Source organism: Nyctibius grandis, chromosome 2 (genome assembly GCF_013368605.1).
Source record: "Nyctibius grandis isolate bNycGra1 chromosome 2, bNycGra1.pri, whole genome shotgun sequence".
Taxonomy (NCBI): domain Eukaryota; kingdom Metazoa; phylum Chordata; class Aves; order Nyctibiiformes; family Nyctibiidae; genus Nyctibius; species Nyctibius grandis.
The window spans coordinates 125,225,164-125,239,549 of record NC_090659.1 but is presented as its reverse complement, the minus strand read 5'-3'; the positions used below and the strand labels follow the sequence as shown (position 1 = coordinate 125,239,549).

General features: G+C 48.9%; 1 protein-coding gene across 2 annotated transcripts in view; it reads left to right on the top strand.

Moving 5' to 3' along the window:
- Nucleotides 1-413: 413 nt before the first annotated feature.
- Nucleotides 414-14,386, top strand: part of GDPD5 (glycerophosphodiester phosphodiesterase domain containing 5) — a 189,827-nt gene continuing 175,854 nt past the window's right edge. Inside the window, exon 1 of one of the 2 annotated variants that reach the window (XM_068421281.1) lies at nucleotides 414-605. The gene's annotated coding sequence lies outside the window, so the exon portion shown is untranslated. Of the gene's footprint in view, nucleotides 606-2,354; nucleotides 2,424-14,386 lie in introns of those variants that run through there. The other variant, XM_068421288.1, reaches the window with a different exon arrangement.

Genomic DNA, 14,386 nt, shown 5'->3' with positions numbered 1-14,386 from the left:
AAGGTCTCCCTGGAGCCTTCTCTTCTCCAGGAAGACGGAGGTGGTGTGTGATGAAGACGTGTGATGAAGCCGGGCGCTCGCTGCCGTTTTGGGGCTCGGCGTTTCCAAACCCCATGGTTCAGTGCCAAGCACCCCACGGCTTTCCCAGACCCACGGAACTCCCAGAGCCCAGGTTTTGGGGCAGCACCATGGAGCGGGGTCAAGGCTTTTCCCTTGGCAGGGGTGCAGGGGACCCCCCAAACCCCTTGGGGCACCCCACTGCTGACAGGTTTGCTACATCCCCTCAGGCACACCCCATAGAGAAAGGCTGCAAGCCTTCGGGTGCAGCCTGCCTCCTCCTCCTCTTCCTCCTCCTCCTCCTGCCGCTGCCCGGGGCGGAGCCGCCCGCCCCAGCCCCCGCCCCGCTCCCGGGAGCGGGCGGCGGAGCCGAGCCGAGCCGCGCCGGGCTGCGGGGACGGGGACACGGTGGTGCCACCTCCATCCCTCCCGGCCCTTCGCTGTGTCCCCCCCCCCCCCCGCTGATCCTCCCCCCCGCATCGCTCGGCGGGGCAGGGGATCCCCCTCCCTTGGGGGTGGCGACCTGGAGGATCTCCCAGCGGCAGCAGGTAAAGGGTTGGACTGGTTGGACTGGGAGGAAAGGGTGGATTTTTGACTCTCCCCCCCCACCTACCCGGGGAGGGGGGTGCAGTGTTACCCCGGGGGGGGCGGGGGGGATGATGCTGAGCCGGAGAGTGGGGGGGTGGGTGTGTGACAGCTATGCCGGGTTTGACCCCCAAAAGGTGCTCTGTTGTCCAAAAAGGTGTTTCCTGCCCCAAAAGGTGTTTCTTTGCTCTCCGTCCCCCACAAAACAGTGTATACCCCCGCCCCCCATCGTGGCTTACCTGGCCGGGAGCATCCCAAGCAAAGTTGAGAGGTGAGGGGGTGCCACCGTGTAGTGGGGGACATGGGTGGGCACCCACCCAGGGAGAGGTCTCGGGGTACCCCTCAGGTCTCCAGGACCACCCCTCCTCAGTTGCCAGGGCGTGAATCTGGCCACCCCCTTTTCTCCTTTAGGCCATACTTGTTTTACAGGTAATGCTTCATTTTTATACACCATAAATCTCAAATATAATGGCTTTCAAAATAATGGCATCTGCAGTGTCCCCTGGCCCCAGGGCTTGTCCGGCGTCGTAAAATCCTGAGGCAGCAAAATCCCAAGAGAGATTTATTGCCGCGGGCCGGAGGAGCACCCTGTGCCCGTCCAGCACCCAAACTCCTGGCACCCTCTGAGGATGCGATAGGGGTGGCCTGGATGTCTCTTGGGGACATCCCCCCCCCCCCTTCTTGAGCAAAGCCCCGTGTTAAGGATCCCAAATTTCTTGCCAGCACTGAGAAAAGAGGGTGGATGTAGAGGGTATTATTTTGTCTTGATGCTCTGCAAAGAAATTGCTCGGAAAAAGGAGTAATCCAGGAAAAAGAAGGGTGGGAAAAAAAAAAATCTCATTGCTGTTTTATTGAAGCTCTCTCCCAAGTCCTGTATATTCCCCGCCTAGAAAACTGGGCGTTGAGGAGTTGCAGTCGAAATGTGAGCTTTGCTCTGGAAAAGGTCTGTTGTAGCAATTCCTGATGTTGAAGCTGCGAAATTTCACCCTGGCAAGATGGAAATGGGGATTCTTCAGCCAGAAAAAAAAAAACAAAACACCCTGGCTCTGTCAAACTCCCCGTGCTTTGGGTTTGTAGGGGTGAGTCTGTACAGCCACTATTATTACTTGTAATCGTGTTGGCTTAAGGGTTATTTCGGGGCTGGAAAGGGATTACGGATAGATGATTGGAATAGTCATGACCATGCTGCATGTGAAATTAAAAAAAAAAAATTGAATTATGTTTGTCATTGCTGGCTCTTTGTTCCTGTGTGAAGGAAAGTGAGTGCTCTTATAGGTTTTTCTCCATTAGAAAGTTATGCTCTGCACGGAGAATGTTAAACCCGACCACACTGTTGGGATGCTGTGTTCTCCTTGGGCTGCTCCCAGCTGCCAGGAAATTTAGACTGTTGCTGTTAATGAGCAAAAGTTAGTCCGGTGCTTATTCTTAAAGAGCTTTTTTTTGGGGGGTTTGGATCACCCAGAGATGCAGGATAAATGCCTTCTACCTTCTTCCCTCGTTAGAAATTGCTAGGTTGTGCTTGGCAGGTGTGGCTGGGGAAAAGCTGAAGTAAATGGCTTTCCTGCTTTGCATTTTGTCATTTACGTTCACCGGTCATCAGCTTGCTGCGGGAAGCAGCCCGTTAATACATTACACAGCCTTTACCCACCTGAGCAGTGATGCATCCTGAATCCTCAAAGCCTCCTCTTTTCACAGATTTTTCCTCCGTCAGGACTTGAAGCACCTTCACGCCGATGTCCCAGCGATATTTAGCTGCAGAGTATTTCTCTGTGATTTAGAAGGTACTTCTAATATGAGCTCTGCTTTGAGGCAGAGTTAATTTCAGAGTGGGTGTCTCTGTCAAGCTGTACTTTGTTAAATAATCACGTCCTGCACGTTATGCTCTTCCGTGCGATGAATCCTGTTCTTGAAGGCGAAGCTTGACTGATGTTTGTCTCGTGCGTCGACAACGAGCAGCGCTGAGAAAACGAGTTCTGCTTCAATCAAATTTATTTGGTGTCGGGTTGTAGATTCAGAAACTGCTGGCTTGGAATTAATGATAAAGGGTTTCGTTTTTGCAAGGCAGCAAATTGCTTTTATGAACCTGGAAGATGATAATAAGACACTGAACCAGCTGCAAGGGCCAGGGACTATTTGTTGCACTTTTATCATTAAACTGCCATGAGTATGTCCAGTTCTGGGTCCCGCACTTCAAGAAAGATATTGAGGTGTTGGAGTGAGTCCAGAGGAGGGCGACCAAGCTGGTGAAGGGTCTGGAGGGTCTGACCTCCGAGGAACGGCTGAGGGAGCTGGGGGTGTTTACCCTGGAGAAGAGGAGGTTCAGAGGTGACCTTATTGCAGTCTACAACTACCTGAAGGGAGGTTGTAGCGGAGCGGGAGTTGGCCTCTTCTCCCAGGCAACTAGCGATAGGACAAGTGGACACAGCCTCAAGCTTCACCAGGGGAGGGTCAGGTTGGACATTAGGAAGAATTTCTTCTAGCAAGGGTCATAAGACATTGGAAGGGTCTGCCCAGGGAGGTGGTGGAGTCGCCATCCCTGAAGGTATTTAAGAAAAGACTGGCCATGGCACTTAGTGGCATGGTCTAGTTGACATGGTGGTGTCAGGGCAACGGTTGGACTCGATGATCCCAGAGGGGTCTTCCAACCTGGTTGATTCTGTGATTCTGTGATTCTGTATTTGGTCTCAAGTAACTACATTCAAATTGCCGTCATGTTTCACACAGCCCAATGCCAAAAATCAGTATATTTAGGGTTTTGCTGTGGTTTTTGTGTAGGTGATGGTAACTCACGGTTGCAAATGGTGTCGTAGGTTGAGGTCAAGGTGCCAGTAGCAGATGGCTCAGTCACCTTGTTGTTTGCTGAGAGGCCCTTTGATGCTCACAGGTGGTGGAAGTTAGAGCTGGGTCCCCTTTTAACAGACACACCTGCGGGGAATATTGTCCTTTAACTTGCTTTGTGAGTCTTCCCGAGGGTGAACATAAAAGGGTCTGGTTGCACCTTTGAAATAGTCATGGTGTTGCTGCTGTACAGCTACAGGCTTGTGTGTGAAGGTGTGGTTATCGCTAACATTAAAAGTGTTGGGGGTGGACGTGGATGGGCACTTAGGGCTCCTCCTGAGAGCAGCTTTCCTACAAACATGGGGTGTAGGAACATGCTTTCCCTGGATGCTGCGATGCTGGTTTGAAACTCTTTTTTTATTTTTTTCCTTGAGAAAATGCATCCAGCAGGGCTGTGCTCCTGCCCAAAAGCCTTATAATGAGATGCTTTGCACCTTCTTGATGGTATTGAGATGATGTGAGGGGATCCACCTGGCAGCCACTTGGCTGTGGCCATAAAGAGGCTTCGTTAGGCTGCAGCAGCTGGTAATTATCCTTTAAGAGACCAAATGGTGGGGGAAGAGGTGACTCTGGTAGTTCACCATTCTCCAGGGAAATAACAAGTGCTGTTGGTGTGAGGAGGCTATAGCTGCTTTGGGCTTTGCCGGTGCCAACTGCATCTCTTGTGAGGTGAGTGGTGTCTCTTGGCTTCTCTCTTTGCAGTAGGGTGTTTGCTTCCCCAAAATCATGTTATTGAGCTGGATGTGAAGTTGAGCAGTTCCCTCTGCTCAGGAGAGGGCAGTGTCACACCAATGAGCTGCTTCCTCAGCTATGCTAAAATACTATGGAGATGACAACCTTTGCCCACTCAGGGGTCCAGGAGGGTCTTGCAGGGGTTCAATATCCTGTGTGTGTGTGTGTGTGTGTGGGACGCAGGTACCTCATTCCTTCTTCCCCATGCAAAATATTCCCTTTCCAGCTCCATTCCCTGACCCTAAGTACGCTGCCGGTGTTTGTAGGAATAATCTAAGCACGATGCTGGGAAAAGGGATTTAAAAGGCTGTTCATAGCAGTTGCATTTGCCTGCCAGCCCCTCTATAAACAGTGATTAGATACAGCTACTTTAATGCATGTCTTGACTTCTGAAAGAAAAAAAAAGCTGCACACTGGTGTTTGGCTTTGCTGCTTTTTCCTCTTTAGCTAACCACTGTCTTCTCCCCACTTCCTCCAAAAATACCCACAGGTACTGGCAGGACAAATGCTTGAATATTTGGTTAAATAGCCTGTCATTGCTCCATAACCTGAAAAAAAAAGCCTTATTTTTATGTGTAATTAAATATTTGTGTAAGATTTCTGCGCCAAGGAGTGGTTTCAAGGTACAGAGTGTTCCCCTGAAGGGTGTTCAAACAAGGACCTTCTTGGGTGGCAATGAGAGATTTTTCTGTGCTCGTGCCTATCTCGATGCACCGCGTGTTTTCACATACTGAATCCATTACACGTCGTGATTGAGCTCTGTCTCTTTGGCCTGCCTGGTCTTTGGGCAGGGTCAGCTTTATGAAAAATGTTTCTTCTGTGAATTTTTCTTTCGCACTGATTTTTTTTTTTAATTTTGTGGCTTCTGATCCAGATTGAAGAGGGCTGTTTGGTTTTTTTTTTTCCCCACTGGATGAAGGGTGAGATGCAGATAGGAGGGAGGCAAATAGCATCTTGCCTGGGGTGATGCACAAATCCAGGCACCAGCTCCGTCACTGAGGTCCCATGTCTATGCAGAGTCCCGCTGGTGGCTAATCTCCTCCTTGGAAACAGCTCGTACTGGTTTTAACATAATTCCTTAGTCATGACAAAATTGAACCCTCCTGCTCTTTACCCACCGTGTCCTCTGCTCGGGAGCTGTGCCTTCTGTGAGGCTTTGCTTGGTGCTTGGGGTCCGGGTTGCTGGATCCCGGAGGACTTGGAGGTGATGGGCTGTAAGTTTATGCTCTTTGTGTCTGGGAATACTCAAAAGCTTCTGTTTCACTTTCAGATTTACCATGTGGCACTGTGCTAAAGCAGCTTTTATCTTACATTTTCCCCCTTAAAGCAAGCTTGCCTTTAATTTTTAATTTTATTTATTTTCTTTTTAAATCCTGCCATTTCTCTTAAAACTCTGCTGTAACTTGTACAATCTCTTTATAAATATCTGGTCCCTGCATTTTGCTTCCCTTCCCCCACCTTGGTGAGCTGAAAAGAAACTTCTCCCTCCCCCAGCCTGAGGTTAGATGCACAGTGCAGAAATATTCTGGTCGTCTGCTGTTTTTAGCAGCTCTGAGTTTCAGGCTCACGTTTGCACAGGTTGCTCAGGGAAAGCCTCTTGAATCTGACTTAAATAGCACAAGGTGAAGACCAGAGTTTCCTTGAATAGGTATTTTGGGTGTAGCATTTAGGGAGGAATAACCCCATGCACCAGCACAGGCTGGGAGTGTCCTGCTGCAAAGTAGCTCTGCAGGGAAGGACCTGGGAGTTCTGGTGGACAGCAAGTTCCCAGTGAGACAACGATGTGCCCTTGGGGCCAGGAAGGCCAGTGGTGTCCTGGGATGCATGAGGAAGAGTGGGCAGCAGGTCGTGGGAGGTTCTCCTCCCCCTCTACATGGCCCTGGTGAGGCCACACCTGGAGTAACTGTGTGCAGTTCTGGGCCCCCCAGTTCAAGATAGACCAGGAACTACTGGAGAGAGTCCAGAGGAGGGGTACGGAGATGGTCAGAGGGCTGGAGCATCTCTGCTACGAGGAGAGGCTGAGGGAGCTGGGGCTGTTCAGCTGGAGAAGAGCAGACTGAGGGGGGATCTTATCAACGCTTACAAATACCTTAGGGGCGGGTGTCAAGGGGATGGGACCAGACTCTTCTCAGTGGTGCCCAGTGACAGGACAAGGGGCAATGGGCACAAACTGAACCATGGGAAGTTCCATCTGAATATGAGGAGGAACTTCTTTACTGTGAGGGTGCCAGAGCCCTGGCACAGGCTGCCCAGGGACGGGGGGAGTCTCCTTCTCTGGAGATATTCAAAACCCACCTGTATGCGACCCTGTACAACATGCTCTGGGTGGCCCTGCTTTGGCAGGAGGTTGGACTAGATGATCTCCAGAGGTCCCTTCCAACCCCAACCAGTCTGTGATTTAAAAAGATGTAATGGACTGGCTGTACCTTCAATGTCCAAGCGTTCTTCTGAGCCACCCTAATAGATTATGTCTTGGGCCACTTACCTCATGTTGATGAATCTCTAGAGTTGACAGTCACCTAATCATAAAGCAAATTGCCTAAGTCTAAAATCAAGTGAATGGCCTGGTTGCCTACTGCAGAATTGCAGCAAAACAAAGAAAATGTGTTAAATTTTCAGGTGTGGAGATGGCTCGAGCCCTGTGGCTAGCGGTTGGGACTTGGTACTTGAAGGTTGTGGGGTGGTGGGGTGATCCACTGAGTGCTCCATGAGGTTGTTGGGAAGTAGTTGGGAAGTTGCTAATCCTGGAGCAGGTTACTTAAGAGCTTGGAGAGGATTTGAGGCTCGTGTTTAGGCTTGCTGTCCTGCTAAATTTCCTAGGACTTTGCTATCAGGGTAGAAACCTGATGTTAAGGGGCAGGCTTGGCCCTCCCAAGGTGTCTCTTGTGTGGGACCCCATCTGAAACTCATGTGCTCATTGCAGAGCTCTTTTCTGAGCAAAACCTTGGAGCATGGTGGTAAAACTGTGATATATTCAGGGCCATGCCTCAGGTCCCCTCACTGTATCAAGCTCTTTTCCATCATACTGCCAAGGAGCAAGGTGGGCCCTGGGGGCTTCCCAGGTCATGCTAACCAGAGTTGCGTCTGGTGCTCAAACCCTGTATCTGAGATGGATAGAGAGGGCTTAGCTTGTTTACAGGGATTTACCACGGTGGTGAGGTCACTCTGTGATATTTGGGTGGATTTTGTTGTGTGTGTGAGTTTGGTTTTTGGGTGTTTTTTTTTTTTTGCCAAGAGGTAATTAATGCTTTCCTGGGGATTAAAATATTTCCTGCATGTCTCAGCTATTAAGATGTAGGAAGGAATCATCCAACTCTTTGACCTTTCTTTGGAGACAAAAAGGCTTTTTGGAGAAAGTAAGAAGTTTATGTTCAAAACCAGTGTGTCTCCTTCTTACCCAACTACTTCCTCGTATGAAGAAGCTCCATAAAGAAGTTTCTTGAGGCTGTCAAGTAGGTGATGTTTTGTAGGCAGTCACCTGATGCAGCAGTGATTATGTTTGCAGGTATTGTGGGAATTTTGGTGTCAATCTACTTACTAATTATACATGCATCTTGTCGATGAGACTTTAAACTGTCAGTCAGACCTATTGCAGTTTGAAATCCAGCAAACAGGCAGTGCTTGTGTCCTGGTCTGGGTGTCCAGGGAGAAATTCAGCTGCATAATTTGCTTTGTTTCTCTCGAGCTTCTCTGGTTGTGATTTATCATAGAATCACAGACTGGTTTGGGTTGGAAGGGACCTTAAAGACCATCTAGTTCCAACCCCCCTGCTACGGGCAGGGACACCTTCCACTAGACCAGGTTGCTCCAAGCCCCATCCAACCTGGCCTTGAACACTGCCAGGGAGGGGGCAGCCACAGCTTCTCTGGGCAACCTGGGCCAGTATCTCACCACCCTCACAGCAAAGAATTTCTTCCTAAGATCTCATTTAAATCTCTCCTCTTTCAGTTTAAACCCATCCCCCTCATCCTATCACTCCATGCCCTTGTAAAAAGTCCCTCTCCAGCTTTCCTGTAGGCCCTTCAGGTACTGGAAGGTGCTAGAAGGTCTCTGAGGAGCCTTCTCTTCTCCAGGCTGAACAGCCCCAACTCTCTCAGCCTGTCTCCATAGCAGAGGTGCTCCAGCCCTCTGATCATCTTCGTGGCCTCCTCTGGACTCACTCCAACAGTTTCTCTATCTGTGACCATGAGCTGGCTGTTGGAGCTTAGAGATCTGCACAATAATAACGGCTGCACAGTCCTCTTGTAATTTGTGGGTGGTTTTGGGCTTGTTAGGAGCCCTGGAATTCATCAAGCCAAAAGGTAAGGCGAGACCTACGGCTTCTCAACATGTCTATTTTTAGATGCCTTCCTGTTCACATGCAAATTATGTTTATCAGAAAGGATTGCTCTGCACTTAGTACGCTGAACTTGTAAGCCCTATTTTCTAGCTTTTACACAGATATCAAAATGCCTGCCAGAAATATTTATATATTACTGCCTCATTTTTTCCCTAAGCTCACGAGCTGGGTCCTATGAGCTCCCGAACCGCTTGCTCTGTAAATACATAGTGGTGGGTGGCTCTTATTTTAGGAGTGAGTTTATCCCCCTGCTTGGGCTTTGGCATTAGCTTCAGAAGTTGCTGGTGTCTGACCAGCCTACAAGCTTCTCACAATTGTACTTCTCTTCTGTTTCTGCTCCTGCCTGAAACCTGGAGGCAGAATCTGTGTTAAAATGAAGCAGCTAAACTCATATTTAGCTCTGAGCTAATCACTGAAATGCAGAGTGCTTGAAGTCCTCATTAAAAGCCTTAATTTAAAGTGCAAGGTTGACAGCTTGGCTGGAGATATTTTCCTTATCACAAGTGTTTCCTAATCTGTCTCCTTTGCGTAAGGATGTGGGGTTTTTTTCTGTTTGGATCTCCAGGCTCTTGCTCTTGGAGAGCTATACGTTAAAGGAATGCAGTGTACTTGTGGGTAAGACAGCTGTATATGTTAAAATGTTAATGTGATGGGAGTGAGTGTGCTCTGGTGTCTCTTACGCTGTCAGACAAGCCTTTGTGCCTCGCAAGGTCGCGCTGCTGCGTAGACACGTGGTCCTGAGACAAACTGTGCGGGTTCTCCTTACACAGTTTTGCTTTGCAAAGAAAAATAAAGCTGATTGTGGGATTATAGCAATAGAGCTGCTGTCCCTGAAAACATGGGCAGGAGCAGTGCGGCTGAAGGCCAGCATCTGAGGAGATGTCCTTAGTCATGTTTGTACCCGGGCAAGTATCAGCCCTGCAACGTGCTGTGGTTTTGGCTCTGGTCCTGAGCGTGCATGGGGTATGAGTAACATGGGTAATGAGGAGCTCAAAACTTGCTCTGTGGTTTGCTAGGCTTCTGAAGCTGGAAGGGAGTCTCTGGATGCAAGAGGGTCTTTGTGCCTTTGGTGCAAACCATTCCTGAAGAACCCTTCTGGGGAGGGTGGGCATCTCTCCTGCTGTCACAGGAGCTGTGGTGGAGCCAGGAACCTCTTCAGCTTCCTAGATGTTGTCAATGGTGCCAACACATATAACTTGGGAGCCTTTAAAAAAATGAACATTCCACCCACAGCACCTTGCATTTGGTGACTAGGATTTAGCATCTACCAACCTTTTTTCTTCTGCTTCATTTAAGGCAAAAGTCTTTAACTGAAGCAAGCTGGAAGCTGTGAGCATTGTCTGAAGCCAGATGGATGTCTCTGGTAACGCAACTCCATTAACTTGACGTGGCCTGGAAAATTGCTTTCCCTGTTGAAGGGTGAGGGTGTTGGGAAGAAGGTGGGCAGTGCCACCAGGGTGGATGTAACCAGCACAGGGAACCTGAGTGCAATGCTGTCCTTGCTGTACCACAGTCACGCGAAGCCATCGCATCTGCTGGCACCTGTGGCACATGGGACATGCTTGGTACTTGCTTGGGAGGTGGCGCAGACCAATATCTTTCTCTGGGCAGTGAAGACCACAAAGAAGCTGTTAAATAGTCTCTTTCTAAGGCATGAAAAACATAGCAGGAGTTCACGTGACCACGTGCCATGGCTCGATGGGGACCGGTGACTGACCCCACATGAACTAATGAAGTGGACAGGGGATCCCAGCAAAGGGCAGAGCACTCTGCCAGCAGCTGGGGGAAGTGGGAGCCTTTTACTGTGTTTTTTGTCTCTCCAGGGGAGATTAAAATACATGGGTATCTAGGAGCTGTTAGAGCTCTTGGGGCAATATGCTTACCTGGATCAAATCTGAACATACCCATTTGTCTCCACTAAAAGAAAGACATGGGGTGCAAACTGTTCCTCTTGAATGCGAGGTTGGTTCATTCAGTTTTGGGTTTCCAGCCTTCAAAACTTGCTCTGTTGTGGTGCTCCTGCAATGGGTCTTGTAATGCAGGTCTAGCTCCACCAGAAGTTGCAGAAGATTGGAAATGCTGTTTGTTAGGGGTCACCTCCATGGAGGTGTTGCAAACAGCTTGCCTGCTGCGGTCCATCTGCCAGGCTGGGAAAGCTTTGGTGCACGCTGATCTCAGACTGTGCTTGGCTGAATACCAACATACTGGGAAGCCTTAATGATGCTGGTGACCTGCCCTAGTGTCACCTGGAGTGGGGTGATAAATGCCTTTGCTGGTGGATGGGAGAGGTGTGAGGAGAGAGGTTGGCTGGTTAATAGCAAGGCTGGGTTTGAGCCCGTGACCTGAAGGGAAAGGTTGCTGCTGGGCTGAAAATCTCCCGTGGTTTTTATATTCTTGATGTGCTAAATGCCACTGTTTACGGTGGGAATGTGATTAGTTAGCAGGAACGAAGCCTGTGAGTTTATTGTGAAGGTGTAACCTGCTGTCCAGACTTTTAGAGATGTCCAGTTATAGATCCACTTCTAAGAGTAGAACAAGCTTAAACTAGGGGGGAAGGTCCTCTGTGTTTCTGAAAGTGTCAGCTTATAATGTGAAAACCCTTCTACTGTGAGAGTCCTTAAATCCAAGCTTCTGGGGTAATAGTCTGGTTGTACCAAGTGCTGTATTGGACCCATGAGACCATCACTTACACTTTCTTGGCTTCTTCCCCCCAGGTCAGGGAAAACATTGGCTTTTTTCCTATTTTCCTGAACTTTGTAGCTCAGCTGCATGTTCCCTGGAGGGATGTATCTGGACCCCCCTGGCTTAAGGTCTGGAGTCTGCTCTGCTCCTCTCCTTGAGCAATTTGTGGGCTGGAGGTAGGTCTGCCCTCACTGGGGGCTTTGGGACTTTTGAGGGGTATGTGGGGTGAGGAGCAGGGAGCCCCCGAGGCCACAAGCTTGGGGAGACGGAGTCAAAAGACAACGTGTCCACTTGTATTTCTGCATCTTCCTTTCTCAGGCCTTACGTTCTTCTCTATCTCTGCTGATATTTGCGGTAGTGATAAGAAAGGCTCTGTAACAAGTGTGCTCTGCAGCAGATAAAACTTACTGTGCGCAAGAGCTGTTCCTGCTCGGAGCTTATCAGCACTATTAAAACTTTAACCATCAGCCAGGCTTGAGAGATGTGGGTGCTTCAGGTCCTTAAGCAGTACGGAAACATCCAACGAGGAATCACGCTGGAAGTGCTGCTGCTCTGTAAGTCCCTCTCAAAGTGCTATTTTTTTAAAATAAAGTGGACAGTTTGGGGAATGAGGCTTGTAAACTGGTCGAACGTGCATCTTAAATGGAGCTGACTGGTTACTGTATGTTTGTGCATGTAATGAGCTGGTTGATGCTTAATGAAGGTGGTGCCTGGTCTCAACCTGGCTTTCATCACAACAGGACAAGAGGAAACGGCTTCAAGTTGTGCCAGGGGAGTTTTAGATTGGATATTAGGAAAAATTTCTTCATGGAGAGGGTTATCAAGCAGTAGAACAGGATGCCCAGAGAAGTGGTGGAGTCACCATCCCTGGAGGTATTTAAAAGATGAATAGATGTGGTGCTTAGGGATATTGTTTAGTGGTGGACTTGGTACTGTTAGGTTAATGGTTGGACTTGATGATCTTAAAGGTCCTTTCCAACTAAAATGATTCTGTGATTCAACTTGGAAGCCTGAAATTCCCAGGAGCTCCCATGTGTTGCCTGAAAGCACCAAGTTGAGTGGGGAGGCTGCTGCAGTGTGACTGTGGGCCTGTCTTGTCCTCCTCAAATTTGGGCAGCTGGCTCCATGCTTATGCAGACATCCCCATCCTCTTGGGATCTGCAATTTGGAGCATCCTCCAGTGGATAGGTGCCCACAGCTTCTCTCTAAAACTGTGAATAGGGTTTATTTTCTTGTGCTGAACTCCCCAAGAGGGAGACATGGTGATACCTGCTTTACAGGAGAGTGGTGTGATCAGAACAACTGCTGAGAAATTTCATTTTCCCTTTTGGGATGAGGAATTAAAAAATGTTCATCCCCAGCCTCTGCAAGAGCTCCTTCCCCAGGAGGGACGGAACCTGGAGGTTGAAACCAGACAGCCAAGAACAAGTCAAGAACCTGAACAGGGAACCTGTTTCTTTGGCTGCTCCTACTAGGAAGTGGAGCCAGGGTGGGAAGGTACTTTCCTTGTTTGCTTCCCTGTTGTTTTTCATGACTGCTGCCAGCAATGCCATAAATGTACAGAAAGTCATGGGAAAGCAGAGTCAAACCTGAGGTTGACCTGCTGTTGGCCATGGCAGGAAGGTTCCTCTTGGTTGCTGTCCTCTTGTGTGTGATGTCCCTTTTGTTGTGAACACAGGACAGATCAGTCTTGGTTGCTGTGGTATGTTAGGCTGTCCTGCTCTTGAAGGCTTTATTTTTATCCCAGTTTTAGAGTAACTTTATTTCCTTTTTGGTTGTACTGGAACACAAGTCTGATGAGGAGTGGCTGAGGGAACTGGGGTTGTTTAGTTTGCAGAAGAGGAGGCTGAGGGGAGAACTTGTCGCCCTCTACAGCTACCTGAAAGGAGGATGTGGTGAGGTGGGGGTCAGTGTCTTCTCCTCGGTAACCAGCGATAGGATGAGAGGGAACGGCCTCAAGTTGTGCCAGGGGAGGTTCAGGCTGGATCTTAGGAAGAATTTCTTCACTGAAAGAGCCATTAGGCATTGGAACAGGCTGCCCAGGGAGGTGGTGGAGTCACCCTGGAGGTGTTCAAAAAACATCTGGATGTGGCACTTCAGGACATGGTTTAGCAAGCATGGTGGCATTGGGTAGATGGTTGGACTTGATGATCTTTTAGGTCTTTTCCAACCTTAACAATTCTATGATTCTATGATGTGCTGGGAGGGGTTCTCCAGAATGGCAGGAAGAAAGCTGGTTTGAACCAACTGGTGGCATGGCAGGAGATGGAGAAGGAAGGGAGCTGGGACTTGGCAAGAGGGATGCTCCCTGTAGTATGATGGCAGAAACATGCCTGCCCTCTGCAAAGCCATGCTCTAGGGTGTTGGCTGGCTGAGCCAGGGTTAGTCCAAGGAACATCAGCCCTGGCTGTGCTGCAGATTGAGCTGTTGGAAGAGATGGCTTTTGACAAAAGCGGGAGCAAACACTCGTAGCTGTTAGATGCTGCTGTGCACAAGGTCAGTGTGACCGTCTGGTTCTCAAATTGGGTTCACTTTTTCAGCAAACGCATGCTGCTGTTCAGCTGTGTCATCAGCTAATGGGATTTAGCCCAGCATCCAATGTTCCTAACTCGGCTTTTGATAGCAACCTAATCCAAAAAAGCCAGAGTTAGAGTAAGTGGAAATGTGAGTTCCTGGGGCCATCCAACCCCAGCGCCTCGCATAGCAAAGCCATCTGACTTCTGCCAGAACTGATACACTAATCATTATATCTGAATTGACTCCAAATGTTGTAAAGCTGGGGAGGAAGGACATCTATTGGTACTTATTATAGCTCAAACACCGTATGCTTAAGGCAGTGTCTCCTGTGAAATGTCTCTTGTTTAAAGACCACAGTCAGAAAACACAAACCAGCCTTTTGCATCGAGGGAAGGTGGTCGCAGTGGCTTCAAATCCTCTTTTTACCAGGAGAGCTGCTAACTGGATTCCTGACCCATTTCATACTTTTTAGAAGAAGTTTTCTGCCTCAAATTGGAAGTGAAATACAACTGTGTTGGAGCCTGGGGTTAAATCTAAGAGGAAGAGAAAATAAGTGGGGGGTGGTGGTAGGAGGAGGCAGCGAGCACAGCTTAAATAGTGTTACATGTGTCACCTCTAACCTTTCAGGCTCTGGGA